We start from the raw sequence: 16,163 nt of genomic DNA on the forward strand, positions 1-16,163 counted from the left end.
AAGGTTTTAGAGTACAATAAATGTTTCTATGGTGGTTAGATACTCCTCCCCCTTTCTTAGGTGGGGCTGTCATAAAAATGAAACACAAATTTCTGCATAACTCGAGAATTAATCACGCAAATGAAACCAAATGTGGCATGTGGAGGTTTTAGGGTGCATTAAATGTTTTTACGGTGGTGAGACACTCCACCCCCACTTTCTAAGGGGGAACTTCCATACACTACTACCAGAACTACTTCTCTAAGGGGAGAAGAGGGGAGGGGTCTGTCTTTATTCTATCATACTTTCTGTATCAAACATTTATTCAATGCAACGGAGAAACATGTTATTTGCAAGTGGTTGAAAAATCTTGCACGAGAATTGTGTCTGAAAATAATCTGATGTTATAATGATGAGTTTTGGTAGAAGTACAAAGAATTTTTTAGTAAAAGGTAAATTCAACGGGGTTTTAGAAGATCAATCAATGAACAGTTCTGCGATTGGACTCATGAACTTGCGCTTAGAACGTGAAAGATATTGATAACGAAAAACAAATTGCTTCAAACAGGTATTGAAGGTATTGATAACAAAAAAAAAAACCCTATCGAAATTGATCTTTGTTCGTAAGTGGAAATGGATTTTCAGGTGAAATAACGCATTTCCATATCTCATATCTGAAAATTGAATTCCCATATGTTCTACAATTAGCTAAGCGTTGTTAGTCCGTATGATGTTGGCGCTAATGAAATTGATTTTTGTTCGAAAGTGGAAAAGGATTTTCAGACGGAATAACGCATTCCTATATCTTCTATCTATATAAACAAAAATGGAAGGCCAAATGTGTTGGTGTGCCCTAAACCCGAGGGAGGAATGGTCCGATTTGAGCTGTCTTTATTTTATAATATTCGCTGTATCAAACATGTGTTCCATGCAACGGAGAAACATGTTATTTCCAAATGCTTGAAGAATCTTGAACGAGAATTGTGTCTGAAAATAAATTTATATTATAAGGACGAATTTTTGTAGAAGTACTAGACAACTTATAGTAAAAGGAAATTGTAAAGGGTCAATGAAGAGTTCAGTGATTGGACTCACTAACGTTCACTTAGTAAGAAAACGTGGATCTTTGAAAGAATTCAAATCAGAAAATCTATTTTGGGCGGGACGAAGTTCGTCGGTCAACTAGTTACCAATAAAAACAAGGATGAACAGTTATAGTGTCAGTATGTAGCATTGGTACACACGTATGAACGCCACCGGAGCGTAATATTCGTTATAAATTTATTTTTTCGTAATGTTGGGGCCGCCTCGGTTCCTTATCCTCATTAGATGGAAACTTCGACCCTTATCATATCAACATCAGAATAAATTTTATTGCGAAAAAAAGAATTCCATCACCAAAGTGATGGAGGACGACGTCGGAAAGTGGTAGCCGGTACACGTTTCTTTTGAGCTTGAAGTGCGCTATCGTAAATTTATATCAAGTTTGATTTACGATAGCGCACTTCAAGCTCAAAAGAAACGTGTACCGGCTACCACTTTACGACGTCGTCCTCCATCACTTTGGTGGGACAGGGAGTGTTCAAAGGTCTACCTTGAAAAATCATCCGCTTTCAAAAAATTCAGGAAAACTGGATTAGTGGAACGGTTTCGAAAGTACCAAGCTCTAGAAGCCAAACTAAAAGGTCTGATTAAAGCAAAAAAGCGTGGATATTGGCGGAAATTAGTCAATGGTTTGTCAAGGGAGACCGCTATGAGTACTCTTTGGAATACGGCTAGGAGAATGCGTGGCATTCTGCGTGGGAACCATACCAATGAAAGTGAGGAATACTCTGACCGTTGGATTTTCAAATTTGCAAGGAAGGTTTGTCCCGATTCTGTTCCTGCACAAAGCGTCGTACGCGATATTCCGCTCCAATGCGATTATGAGAATTTTTCGATGGTAGAATTCTCAATTGCCCTCCTCTCATGTAACAATTCAGCTCCGGGGTCGGACAAGATTAAATTCAACTTGTTGAAGAATCTTCCCGACTTGGCAAAACAGCGTTTGCTGAACTTATTCAACAAGTTTCTGGAGCTGAATATTGTCCCGCATGACTGGAGACAAGTGAGAGTGATAGCCATACGAAAACCCAACAAGCCGGCTTGCGATCACAACTCGTATAGGCCGATTGCAATGTTATCCTGTATTCGCAAATTGTTAGAGAAAATGATTCTACTTCGTTTGGACAAGTGGATCGAAACGAACAATTTGCTGTCAAATACGCAGTTTGGCTTCCGCCGAGGTAAAGGGACGAATGATTGTCTCGCGCTGCTATCTTCTGAAATCCAAATCGCATTTGCTCGCAAAGAACAAATGGCTTCCGTTTTCCTCGATATCAAAGGGGCATTTGATTCAGTTTCCATGGAAATTCTCTCAGAGAAGCTTCATAATCGTGGACTTTCACCAATTCTGAATAATTTCCTGTACAATTTACTGTCAGAAAAGCACATGAATTTCTCTCATGGCAACTCAAAATCTTCTCGTTACAGTTTTATGGGCCTACCGCAAGGCTCCTGCCTAAGCCCCCTCTTGTACAGTTTTTACGTCAATGATATGGATGATTGTCTAACAAGAGACTGCACGCTGAGACAACTTGCAGACGATGGAGTTATTTCCATCACGGGTACTAATCCCGTCGCTCTGCAAAAGTCGTTGCAAGATACCATGAACAATCTGTTCACGTGGGCCCTCAAGCTGGGTATCGAATTCTCTACGGAGAAAACTGAAATGGTCGTTTTTTCTAGGAAGCACGAACCCGCCCAATTCCAGCTTTACCTATCCGGCAAAACGATCCAACACTCTATGTTTTTCAAATACCTGGGTGTATATTTTGATTCTAAGTGTACCTGGGGGAGACACATTGCGTATTTGAAACAGAAATGCCAGCAAAGAATCAATTTTCTCCAAACAATAACCGGAACATGGTGGGGTGCCCATCCAGGAGACCTCATTCAGTTGTACAAAACAACGATATTATCAGTGTTAGAATATGGCAGTTTTTGCTTCCGATCAGCTGCCAGGATTCATATTCTCAAGCTGGAGAGGATACAATATCGTTGCTTGCGTATAGCCATGGGGTGTTTGCATTCGACACATACGATGAGTCTCGAAGTTTTGGCAGGAGTACCCCCGCTTACTCTTCGGTTCACAGAATTATCCTACAGATTTCTCATCCGTTGCAAGATCATGAATCCATTGGTGATTGATAACTTCGAAAATCTACTTCAACTGACTCCTCAGTCAAATTTTATGTCTTTATACCATGAGTACCTTACCCACGACGTGCACCCTTCACCAGGCATCTCCAACCAAGTTTGCTTCCCATACTTTTGCAATTCCTCTGTCATTTTTGATCTGTCCATGCGACAAAAAATCCATGGAATACCAGATCACCTACGCTCCAATGTTATTCCGTCGATATTTTCGGAAAAATATGGGAAAGTTGGATCTGATAAAATGTTCTTTACTGACGGTTCATTCATAAACGGGTCCACTGGCTTCGGCATCTTCAATGAAAATTCCAGTGCCTCTTTCAAACTCAAAGATCCTTGTTCCGTGTATGTCGCAGAAATGGGTGCGATATACTATGCTCTAGGGATCATTGAAACACTGCCCATCGACCATTATTTTATTTTTTCAGACAGTCTCAGCTCAATAGAGGCAATCCGCTCAATGAAAGTTGATAAACGCTCATCTTATTTCCTAACAAGAATAAGACATCTATTGAGTGTTTTGGTCGAAAAATTATTCAAGATTACCTTAGCATGGGTTCCCTCTCATTGCTCGATTCCGGGGAATGAGAAAGCGGACTCGCTAGCTAAGGTGGGCGCTTCAGAAGGCACACTTTTTGAAAGGCAAATTGCCTATAATGAATTTTTTCACATTCCTCGTCAGGACACACTCGTTAGTTGGCAGCGCATGTGGAGTGAAGATGAGTTCGGTCGTTGGTTACACACGATTATCCCTAAGGTTTCGACGAGTGCTTGGTTTAAGGGATTGAATGCAGGTTGTGATTTCATTCGCGTGATATCTCGGCTCATGTCCAATCACTACAACCTAAACGCGCATCTCTATCGCATTGGGCTCGCAGCAAACAATCTTTGTGATTGTGGCGATGGCTACCACGACATCGAGCATGTTGTCTGGTCGTGTATCCGGTTCCATGCTGCTCTCTCTCAGCTCTCTAGAGCACTGAGAGCACAAGGCAGACAATCGGATATCCCCGTCCGGGATATCTTAGGTAGCCGTGATCCTGAGCTTCTGCTTCATCTATACCTGTTCCTCAGAAACGCCGATGTCAACGTTTAATGATGTTTCCTTCGTTCTGCCCCCGTTTCATATCCCTCCTATCCGATCGATAAACTTTTACTTAGTCGCGGCAATACATACACACACTCTTTACAGATGCACGGGCCGAAGGTTGTGCAGTCCACTGATCATTCAACAAGAGCCAAAGGTTGTACCGCTCATGACAACTCTACACGAGCTGATGATTGCGCCGGCTAGTGACCATTCTATCCTGGATTCCTCGAGTCGAGAAGACACACCACGCTAGATATGGGGTACATACTAGGGGGGCGTTGCTGATTAATGGTCAGCTGCATCCCAATAGGAAGTATCCCGTGTCGGGCACACGTACAGAGCATTGGAGACAGCAACATCCCAATTACGAGAACACTTGTAATCCAACCTCGAGCCGACCGCGAGTAATCGGTTACATATTACTAACATAGATAATAAGAAAAACTGTCAAAATATTGAACTGCGGCCCCGTCAGGCTAACGCCATATGAGCCTTGATAAAAGTATATATTTTGGAAAAAAAAGAATTCATAAAAAAAAGTACTCCGGTTGCCTTAATACGTAATTTTAATTTTCCTCATCCTATTTTTTACGTAACATTACACTTTTACTTTACATTTTGCATGTCTACATAATTTTTGAAAGCTAGAATTTCTCGCACAGTTTTTGTTTTTGTTCTGTTTTGTTTAAATTGTATTCTGAAAACAATCTGAAATACGGCAGTATCAGAAATGTTGGAATATTCATTCAGTCTTTGGTTTTTAAGAAAAAAAGCATCTCTGCGTTCGTTTACAGTGAAGACAGTAAAATCCAGGTTTTTGATCTCTCTAAATTCATTATCGATATACAATGGCAGTAGTTTTCCAACGAATGTCTGGAAATTTGGTTCAATGGAATAATAATCAAGTTACGCCATCTGTTGTAAAACCGAAGAAACTTATCGGTACACCTAATATAAAGTCTCAAAAAGATTACCCATGAATAATAATTGGTTTTAGAAGAATCCCCTCGTTTATCTTTTCAGGTGGTCCAAAATTCAATGAAGTTCTAAAAAGCATACCCATGACGAATAATTGAATATTTTGAAGGATCGATGAATATTTTGAAGGATCGACTCTTTCAAAGTTATCTTGATTACCTTCTTAGCTTTCCCACAGTTTACTGACCACCGACTGGCGATTGGAAAAAGGACGTGCGATAAATAATCGAATGTATAGCTAGTCCAATTGGTTTTGCAGGTTTTCCTTCTCAGGATACCTAAAGTTAATCTTTGCCGCGTGCTGTGACATAGGGGATTTTCGGATTTTTGTTTCTACCAGTGGTCGTAGTTCGCGTTTACATAATCACTTCACTTACCTCAGTGAATCCTGATTCTTACCTCTGCCTACTAACAACTATCCCTCCCATGATAATCGCTAGGGAACCACGCTATAGAGGCGACCCTTCTGGCCTTCGGGCGGTGATTATCATACTAACATTCCTTCCCTACCCCTGGTGACTGTAAGGACGTGGCCGGCGTCGTTATCGACCATTCAAAGCTCGAATCACCGAAAATTGCACAACGAGAATGATTTGCTAGTCCCAAGCGTCATCTTGTGTGTTCTTTGTGCAATTTGGTTGGTTCAGGTCAATCACGGAGAGCAACTACGAATTGTACAGTCTACCCAAGCTCAAGCTCTAAATTCATTATCGATATACTGAATCTAATTTCGATCGCAAACATTCGGAAGACTTTGTAGAAGGGGAACAATCGACATATTCTTCCTTTCTATGGCATTAGTTGTATCAATTATCGTCATGTTGATGATCGAAGGATCATTGAAATTAAATCGTTTTATTTTTTGACGTAGGACTACGTCTAACCGGAAGATATAGGGGGTGAAATGGAAATCTAGGCACTGAACAAGTAGGAAAAAATGCAAGATTTGGAACGCTTATAACTCGAGCATTTCTCAATAGATCGCAAAGGTTTTTGCATCAATTGATAGGAAATATATCTACGCATCTATCATAACGAATAACATTTCATTTTTCTTGAGATAAATAATTGAATAATTGTGAAATATCAAGCATTGTCCAAATGCACTATGTGCCCATTTTTGATTGGTCCATTTTGTGCTCCTCAAATCGTACCGACCAAAACGGGCAACCAGAGCAGCAGCGAAATAGAATGAAGCACGATTGGAAAGGAAAAAGAAAAAAATTAACGAAACATTGGTCGCAGTCTCACACATGCGTAATTCTCGAGCCAGCCAGTCAGCTTAAAAATCCCCGCTCCGCTGCCGTAACGATCATTCTCATTCAAACCGTACACCACATCGGTTCGCATCACAACACATCAACAAAACAACCCAAGCAGCCATGTCTGGACATGGTAAAGGAGGAAAAGTGAAGGGAAAGGCCAAATCCCGCTCGAACCGTGTTTATCTGGAGGTTCCCGCAAGGGTAGCTAGGCCGAGCGCGTTAGTACCAGTGCACCAGTCCACCTAGCCGGCGTTATATAGTTTCGGCCGCCGAAGTAATCGAGTTAGCTGGCAAAGCTGCTCGCGACGATAAGAAAACCCGCATTCGGAACAGAACACATTCGGTTCGGTGGACATCAAGACAACAGGCAGTTGCAGCGAGTGGCGAGTGGCAAACGCAATCGCAAAACGGCATCAGGTAGCAGAAGAAAAAAGTTTGTTCTTTATACAAACTGCTTTGGTGGCAAATCCAGCACAAGGCGGCACCGAGGGCGTTCGAAATGGTTTTTTTTTCTTCAAAACCACGAGTACTAAGTTTTCTAAATTGGAACCATTTCATAAAACAAGGCGCTTTTCAGGGCCATTAAACCTTCCAAAAAAGAGTTTAGGAAATACAGTTCAGTGCTTTCTAAAACAATATCCAAAATAATAATAAAAAATAGATTTAGATAGAAATAGATTTTTTCATAATTTGTTTGCCAGGATATGATGAGTATGTGAATTTGGCAGTTGTTCTGAGCTTATTGATTTTCACCAACTTTTAAATTGCTTCTAGATTGAAAGTACAGTAATTTACACTTATCTCGACATTTAGCTAATTGGACGGACCTGTAATGCGACATATTTAGTTGGACATTTTTGTAAACATAGAGTTCGGGGTCCAAATTATGACCCCTCATTGAAAGCCGACACTGTACCACTGTCATCGCAAATGTTCAATTACAGGTTAAAATTACCTCCAATCCGATACTGAGTGGTGGTAATGCGACGTGCCATTGAATGTAATTTACTGTAAAATATGTCACAAGCTGGATGGGAAGAAATTTTCCAACAAGATGGGGATATCGAGTGATAACAAAACAATAAACTCTTTAGATTGAAGATAATTTTGTGATCCTGAAAAGGACCCTTTTTAGTCTGCATGTGAATCCAACGAGCGAACAAATCGTAATGAATGTATTTTTTTGCCATCGCTCCCTTTTAACGCTCATTCGTTCGTCTCGTTGGACTCGCCCCTCTGGCTGAGTCTGCCGATTTGTCTCTATCCTGTGAGTGTGTACCGCTAGAGTATAAAACACGCGGACCCCAAAAAAATATCTTATTTTCTTTCAAACCGTAAATCCGTGTGGTTGTACGGCATCGGCATCGTGGACGTAACAAAGGAGGACAAGTTAAGGGAAAGGCAAAGTCTCATTCGAACCGTGCAGGTCTCCAGTTCCCTGTTGATCGCATTCACTGATTGCTCCGCAAGGGTAACTAAGCCGAACGGATTGGTGCCGGAGCACCAGTATACCTAACAGCGATTATAGAGTTTCGGCCGTCGGAGTGCTCGAGTTGGCTTACAAAGCTGCTCACGACAATCAGAAAACCCGCATCAAGAACAGAGCAGCTTCGGTTCGGCGCTCATCAAGGCAACAATTAGTTTCAGTGAGTGGCAAAGTGTTTCTCCGGCATGTCGCATTAAATGTAATTTACTGAACAACATGTCACAAGCTGGATGGGAAGAAATTTTCCAACTGTGAAAGCTGTGGCGAGTGGCAAACGCAATAGCTAAACAGGAAGGTTTAACCGAACAAGATGGGAATATCGAGTGATAACAAAAACACAACACCAAAGGTTCTTCTCAGAACCATCAACATATTCATAAAGAGTAAACAGTAAACTAATCCATTTTTCAGGTAGATAGGTAGGTATTCACGTAGGAGAAGAAAATAAAACAATATATTTAAAATATATATTTAACAAAAGCTGTCCCCTTTGTATAGTCCTACGTCACTCCGGTTATGTCCCCGACATTACCCACCCGTCTTTTTCTTGAATCTTACACAACATATCCAAAAATGTGATATATGTTTTTTTTTCGTTTTTGAGTAAGACGAAGACGAAAACTCAAAACAAGTCAGTTTGAAAATAATAATTCAACAACGATAAAAATTACATCTCTGATTTTTTGATATGCTTTGTAAAAAACCTCAGCATTCAAGAAAAAAATATAAAAACATATATCGCTCCCTATCTTTAACCGAATAAACTAAAAAAAAAACAAATACAATCAATAATAACAAACACAATTTTTTTTTTCGCAAGTTTAATATTTTTTCCGAAAAGACCGAGAGCTTTGTATTATTTCATATATTTTCTTGAAAGCTGAGTTTTTTTTACATATCATATCCTAAAATCAGTGATGTGTTTTTTTCGTTTTTGAGTAATGGTGTTTTTTAGTTTTTGAGTTATGGTTTTTCAAAATTAACCGATGGTTCGAAAAAAACATTTTCCCCCCTTTTTTCGAATACTAACATTCATAACTTTTGCACTACTGGATCGATTCAGATGATCGACATATCAAATTGAAGCTAAAGCGTTAGTTTGTTTTTGAAAAATATTACTTTTGCGAAAAAATTGGATTTTCGTTTTTGGTATTTTTTTTTTTATATCTGTATTATAGTGACTTTCAACTCATTTGGCTGGTTCGTAACAATGTCGGGAGTGAGAATTGAACTCGTTACCTTTAGCGTGAGAGGCATGGATGTTACTACTACGCCAGATCGCCTCCAACTTTGTAATTATTGATTGAATTAGTTTTTCATAGTTTCCTCGGTTAAAGGTAGATGACGCTATATTTTTTTTAATATTTTTTCTGGAAAGCTGAAATACATAATACCTACATAATATGTCCGAAAATCAGAAAGGTGTTATTATTCTTTTTAGGGTTATTATTTTGCAAATTTGACATGTTTTAAGTCTTCGTTCAATATTCCTTATGACTAGACTACGTCTATGCGACTGAATCCAATCTTCCCGCAAATGTTAATTTTTTCAAAGAAGGTTAGCTTATTGGCTTCAATTTAATATGTCGATCATTTTTGGATAAAAGAGGAAAACGATTTTTTGAACCACAGGTTAACTTTTAAAAGTCTCAAAAACGAAAAAAGAAGCCCCTCTGATATCGAGATATTTTATTTAAGAATTCCTCAGTTTTAAAGAAAAAATATTAAAAAAAAATATAGCGCCATCTAGTGTAAAGCCATGAATACAATGGAAAACGACTACAATCAAGAATTACGAAAATATCAATTTTTTTGAAAGTTAAGTATTTTTTCACACCGATGTTTCATGTATACTTATTCCTACTACAGCGGGTCAAGTGACCCTTTATGAATAGCTAGTGAACAATGACTCGATTTATATAGTTTTGTTGAGAAACGTGACATACCATATTTCTCCTGTATATTTCGACATTTTCAGGATAACAATTATTGGCAAAATAATGAAATTACAATTTTTGACACGCGAAATAGCACTGTAGCTTGGAATGGTTACTGTTAGCTCGCTCGGATAGTCAGCAATACAATTAATTCTAATCATTCATAAATACACCAAAATATATAAAGCAATAGCAAAAATGTGTAATGCAATAGTTTTGTATCACAACCACACATACAAATGTTTCTGATTTCATATGAATGTTTACACGGGTCGAATGACCCGTTGCGGTAGTTTGGGCAGATTACTTATATTTTTCAGTAAAAAAATAACAAGAGAGGAGTAAACACTGAAAAATACATTCGATGTATGTTTTAGGAAAAGTAGTGTAGGCAAATTATGTTGTGACAATGTAATTTGCAAGAAAATTTTGACTAAAAGCTTAAAATGGGTCATTTGACTCCTCGTCGTAGGCTTATTGTCAATAAATCGGTTCAGTGGTTCAAAAGTTATTTTTGCAAAAAAGTCACATTTGGGAAAAAAGTGATTTTCGATTTCGACTCGAAATGGGCACCCTAATAAAAAAAATAAAACAATGCGGGTCTAGTGTTTTGTGAACAAGAACAAAATTACCACTTTGACGAAAATCTGAGAAACACTATATCGGTTTGGCATGGAATGGCTTTATAGATAGGAAAAGACGATTATCATCATTAAAGTCTTCGATGTGAGTGGAGCCAGGTAGGATTCTCACAAGTGGAAGGAAAGAATATAATTTAGGGGAGTAAACAACTGGAAAATGCCGAAAAAATAGAAAAATCTGGATAAAACTGTGAAAATTTAAAATAAACTGGAGATTTTAAATTTTCACAGTTTGGCATGCTTACAAAACTGGCAATGTACAGGAAAAAACCGAGGGTTGGCAACTCTGGGTCCAACTGAACTGTCATTCCTTAAAAAGACACACATTATTCAGAAAATTTAACAAATAAATAAATTATAACAAAGAACGTAAATTGTAATTTATTATAAAACACCAAGAATTGGTAATTCAATAAAAAATATGGGAGGGTTGTGTCCAAGACACGACCGTAGGACTACGCTATTTTCAAAACCAGTTCGCTTATTTATAACTTCGGATATTTTTTACAATCCTTTAAAATATTAGAACTAACTGTTTGATATAACATTTTGATCACCCTGAAAAGGTCGCTTTATAAAATCAGTCGACGATAATGATGATTTTGATGATTCATTTCTGTTCTTGCCAGAACAATACGCAAGCTGATCATATAACGCAATTCATTTCTTTATATCAATACAGTGGAAATTTGTCGCGAAGGCTATTTCGGTTGCTTTTTTCATATTTGACACAAACTAGGCTTCCGGCGATTATATTCTTGTTGCATCAGTATCATTGTTCCACATCTCATAACTACATCAATCTATCTTTGGCACCGTAACGACAACAATGGCAACACTTACAGGTTTCAAATATCCTGCTAAATGTTATTAGGCTGTCAAAAAAGTCCTGCGGTATTTCCGCGAGGTGTCGTTGTAAGCGCGTAGTTCTAGTTGTATTCATTGTATCGAGTCATACTATAGCTTGTTGGAAAGGTATTTTTGCGCGCTATAATATAGTCCTTGATAGTGTTTTGTTTGGTTAAGTTGTTCTTGAGTTATAGTGTCGCGAATATGGAGCAAAATAAAGAGAAAATCCGACATATTTTACAGTACTACTATGACAAAGGCAAAAATGCATCTCAAGCTGCCAATACAATTTGTGCAGTTTATGGACCCGATACAGTTTCCATTTCCACCGCACAACGATGGTTTCAACGTTTTCGTTCTGGTGTAGAGGACGTCGAAGATGCGCCACGCTCCGGAAGGCCTGTCGTCGAAAATTGCGACAAAATCGCTGAATTAGCCGAGAAAGACCGGCATAGTAGCAGCCGTAGCATCGGCCAAGAGCTGGGGATAAGTCATCAAACCGTTATTAACCATTTGAAGAAGCTTGGATTCACAAAGAAGCTCGATGTATGGGTGCCAGACACGTTGACGCAAAAAATCATCCTTGACCGTATCGACGCATGTGAATCGCTGCTGAATTGCAACAATCGACCCGTTTCTGAAGCGTGATCGAAGCCCGCTGAAGCGGCTCAGACGGTGGCCAAGCCCTCATTAACGGCCAGGAAGGTTCTGCTGTGTGTTTGGTGGGATTGTCAAGGAATAATCTATTATGAGTTGCTTCCCTATGGCCAAACGCTCAATTCGGACCTGTACTGCCAACAACTGGACCGCTTGAAGGTAGCACTCATGAAGAAGAGGCCATCTTTGATAAACAGAGGCCGCATTGTCTTCCATCAGGACAACGCCAGGTCACACACTTCTTTGGTGACGCGCCAGAAGCTCCGGGAGCTCGGATGGGAGGTTCTTTTGCATCCGCCGTATAGTCCGGACCTTGCACCAAGTGACTACCACCTTTTTTAAATTTATGTCCATGGCGAACGAGCTAGGTAGCCAGAAGTTAGCCACAAAAGAGGCCTGTGAAAATTGGCTATCCGAGTTTTTTGCCAATAAGGAAGCGAGCTTCTATAACAGGGGTATTATGAAGTTGGCATCTCGTTGGGAACAAGTCATCGAACAAAACGGCGCATATTTGACTTAAAACAGATGATTGTAACTAATTTTATGAACAAATGAAAATTCAAAAAAAATACCGCAGGACTTTTTTGACAGCCTAATATTTAGATTTGCCGCAGTGGGATCGCACCTGTAGAAATCCTTCGTACAACGCAAACCAACTGGCACCAAACAAACGTCACATCTACGTTTTCTCACTAAACGCACGTTCATGGGTCCAATCGCAGAACTGTCCATTGATTGATCTTCTAATCTACCCTTTAAAATTATTTTTTACTATAAATTTCAGTACTTCTACCAAAAATTCGACAGTATAATATCAGAATATTTTCAGACACAATCCTCGTGGGGGTCTCCGTTGCCACATTGGTTGCGCGTTCGCTTAGTAAGCGATCGATCGTGAGTTCAAAACTCAGGGCCCTCATTGACCATCTTTGCGTTGTTACAGAATAGCTACGTCCATGCAACAATCATCAGCGATGGAGATCGATCCACGGTCGAAATGAGATCGATTCATCCATACAACTGCTCTGCTCTGCAAGACACATCGGGCTGCTATTCTATAAATAACTCAACAATGATCAATCAACTGTCTCCGCTGTTCGGTGGTCTAACTGGATAATGGAAGAACAGATAGAATACTCTTACGCCTAAATGGCTACTGTGTGACTGTACCATATGTAATGGTATAGAAGGAATACTGGCGAATGGCAACTGTGTAATGTGCTAATTATAGATATGATAACCATGTGACATGTACACGATTAAAATTCGGCTCTGTTACAGCTAAAATGTTAATGAGCCTTAAATAAATAAATGGGATAAAAAAAACAATCCTCGTGCAAAATTTTCATTTACTTGCAAATAACATGCTTCTCCGTTACATGGAATAAATGTTTGATACAGAAAATATGATAAAACGAAGACAGCCCTGAATCGGATAATTCATTTCTCGAGTTTCGAGTCCTTCTCTTATCAACACATTCGGCGATCCATTTTTATTTACATAGATAGAAGACGATATAGGAGTGCGTTTTATCACATTAAAATCCATTTCTACTTTCGAACGAAGATCAATTTCGTTACCGCAAACATCAAATGGACTAACAACGCTTGTCAATATGTAATTGTAGAACACATGCGAATTGAATTTTTCGGATTTTCCCATTTTCCTTCAAGTTATCCGAAGATTTTCAATTGTCATGTTTGGTTGGAATATGTTTGGTTGATATATGTGCATTACTTTTATGGGCCCCCCTCTCCTTTCCCGAGGAGGAAGGAGTGCCATCATAGAAATATTTCTCGTACCAAAAAACCCTCACATCCCAATTTTGGCTCCATTCATTTATTTATTAATTTCGTCAAACAAATGTAGGCTACACACTTATACACTAATGTTACAATGTTTTCTTAGGTTAAATATTATTTTTGCGGTACATGTTTCTTTTTAGCTGTTTTTTATTCATTGTTGTGTCAATTATTTCGCAGTGCTGATTGTATATACGCATCATGCGATTGATAGGGGCGTTATTTGCATAATTTGTTCTGGATGTTTTGGCTAGAAACAAATTTCGTGTTCTTAGTTGACGCCCAGGTACATAGAAATTTAGTTTTTCTAGTAGTTCAGCTGACTGTACTCGTTGCGAAATTAGATCATTAACAAAAGAAAACATTGCAAATTCACGGCGTTCTTTTAGTGTTTGGATGTTTATGAGCATGCAGCGTTCTTCATATGAAGGAAGTGGAAATGAGGTCCAGTTGAGTTTACGAAGTGCAAATAGAAGAAACTGTTTCTGGACTTTCTGGACTGACTCAATGCGTTCTTCATGTACGACCATATACGACCATATTTGCTTGATTATTTCTCGAGTTATGCAGAAATTTGTGTTTCATTTGTATGGCAGCTCCTCTTTAGCGATGGGGGGAGGAGTGTGGAGCTACCATAGTAACGTTTATTGATCCCTAAAACCTCTATATGCTAAGTTTGATTCCATTTGTTTCATTAGTGCCCGAGTTGATCAGCACTCTCCCCCACCCACTCTTCAGAGAGGGGAAAGAAGTGTCAAACCACCATAAAAACATTTATTGAACCCTACAACCAGAACATGTCAAATTTGGTTACAAGCATTTGAATTTTTTTCATTTTTTTTGCATGTTCTGCATGTTTAGGTTTTCATTTTGCTCCCTATCAATTCCGGTTAGACGTAGTCCCACGTCAAGAATGTACACGAATAAATTCGGCTCTGTTATAGCTAAATTGCTAAATGAGCCTAATAAAATAAAAGATTTAGAAAGTATGACGTAAAGCTATTATAAAGCAATGGTCCCAGAAGGCTATTTTGAGGAACACTAGCATTAATAAGACAGTTTCCTGGCACAACATTGCCCAGAAAAATTCTGAACGTTCGATCTTGGAATAATTTCCAATTATTTTAACCAGGTAAACTGGTGTTTTCAGGAGGCAAAGCTTGTAAATAAGCCCATCATTCCAGATGTTGTCAATTGCTGTTTCAACATCCAACAATGCCATAACTGTGGTCTTAAATAGTGCTTTATGTTAATAAACTTTATGTTTGAGCCTTAGCAGCTGATGGATTGTGCTGTGAACCCTTCGGAATCTAAACTACTCTGGAGGAATAACATTATTTTTACTAACGAACGCTGATAAACGGTTGATAAGAAGATTCTAAAACAGTTTACTGATTGCTGAGAGCAAGCTTATTGGCTTATAGCTGGTGGGGGATGTGAAATCTTTTCCCGGTTTGACCACATGTATTATTTTCGCCACTTTCCAAGCAGATGGATAGTTATTATGCTCCGTATATCTGTTGAAAATGTAGGCAATTGTGTATCCCTGAGCGTCCACGGTCAGGGGCCCTGAGCGGTCAAAACCAGGGGCTTTCATATTTTAAAGAAACTTGATGGCTGAGCAAACAGTCTATTCTTTAGTCACTTTTTGATTGTTTGAAAGATGCGAGGGTATTGTGTCAAGGTTGTGAATGCATGCTCCATTTGTTAAATATTATGCGAGCGGGAAAAATGCTCACTTTTTCAGAAGAGGTAGTTTGCATTAAATCAGGTGGTTAGGATTGGTTTTGCATTGAAATTTGTTCGTTTTTCTTTAAATCTCCGCACAAGATGAAACGAGAGCTGCTGCTATTGTTTGTAAGAATATTCAAATCTCAAACTGCTCCGCCAGCCCAGAAACAGCAGAGCATTGCCTCGGACAGTAGGCTACCCCCCTCCACTTGCAAACCTGGAGGCTGTAATATATAGCAGATCTAACAAATCTCAGAGAATTTCGGATCATAATCCGTTCGCTGCAAAAATAGCTGTTTTCTGATTTGGCACCTTTAATGAAGTACGTAGTCCTACGTCAAAACGGAAACACAAGAAAAACTGTTCTTGTTGACCGAAAGGTTATGCAACTCTTCAAGCTGCACAAATTATCCAATGCTGAATGGGGGTATGCTCAGCTTTCCACATTTTTTCACGATCAATTTATTTCTTTGATCCGAGCAAGTGAAAGGA

General features: G+C 39.0%; 1 protein-coding gene across 1 annotated transcript in view; it reads left to right on the forward strand.

The window, feature by feature from the left end:
- The window catches only part of LOC129769152 (uncharacterized), a 314,394-nt gene that overhangs the window by 86,419 nt on the left and 211,812 nt on the right, over window positions 1-16,163 (forward strand). The gene's annotated exons all lie outside the window — the stretch shown is intronic.

Source organism: Toxorhynchites rutilus, chromosome 2 (assembly GCF_029784135.1).
Source record: "Toxorhynchites rutilus septentrionalis strain SRP chromosome 2, ASM2978413v1, whole genome shotgun sequence".
NCBI classification, from domain to species: Eukaryota; Metazoa; Arthropoda; class Insecta; order Diptera; family Culicidae; genus Toxorhynchites; species Toxorhynchites rutilus.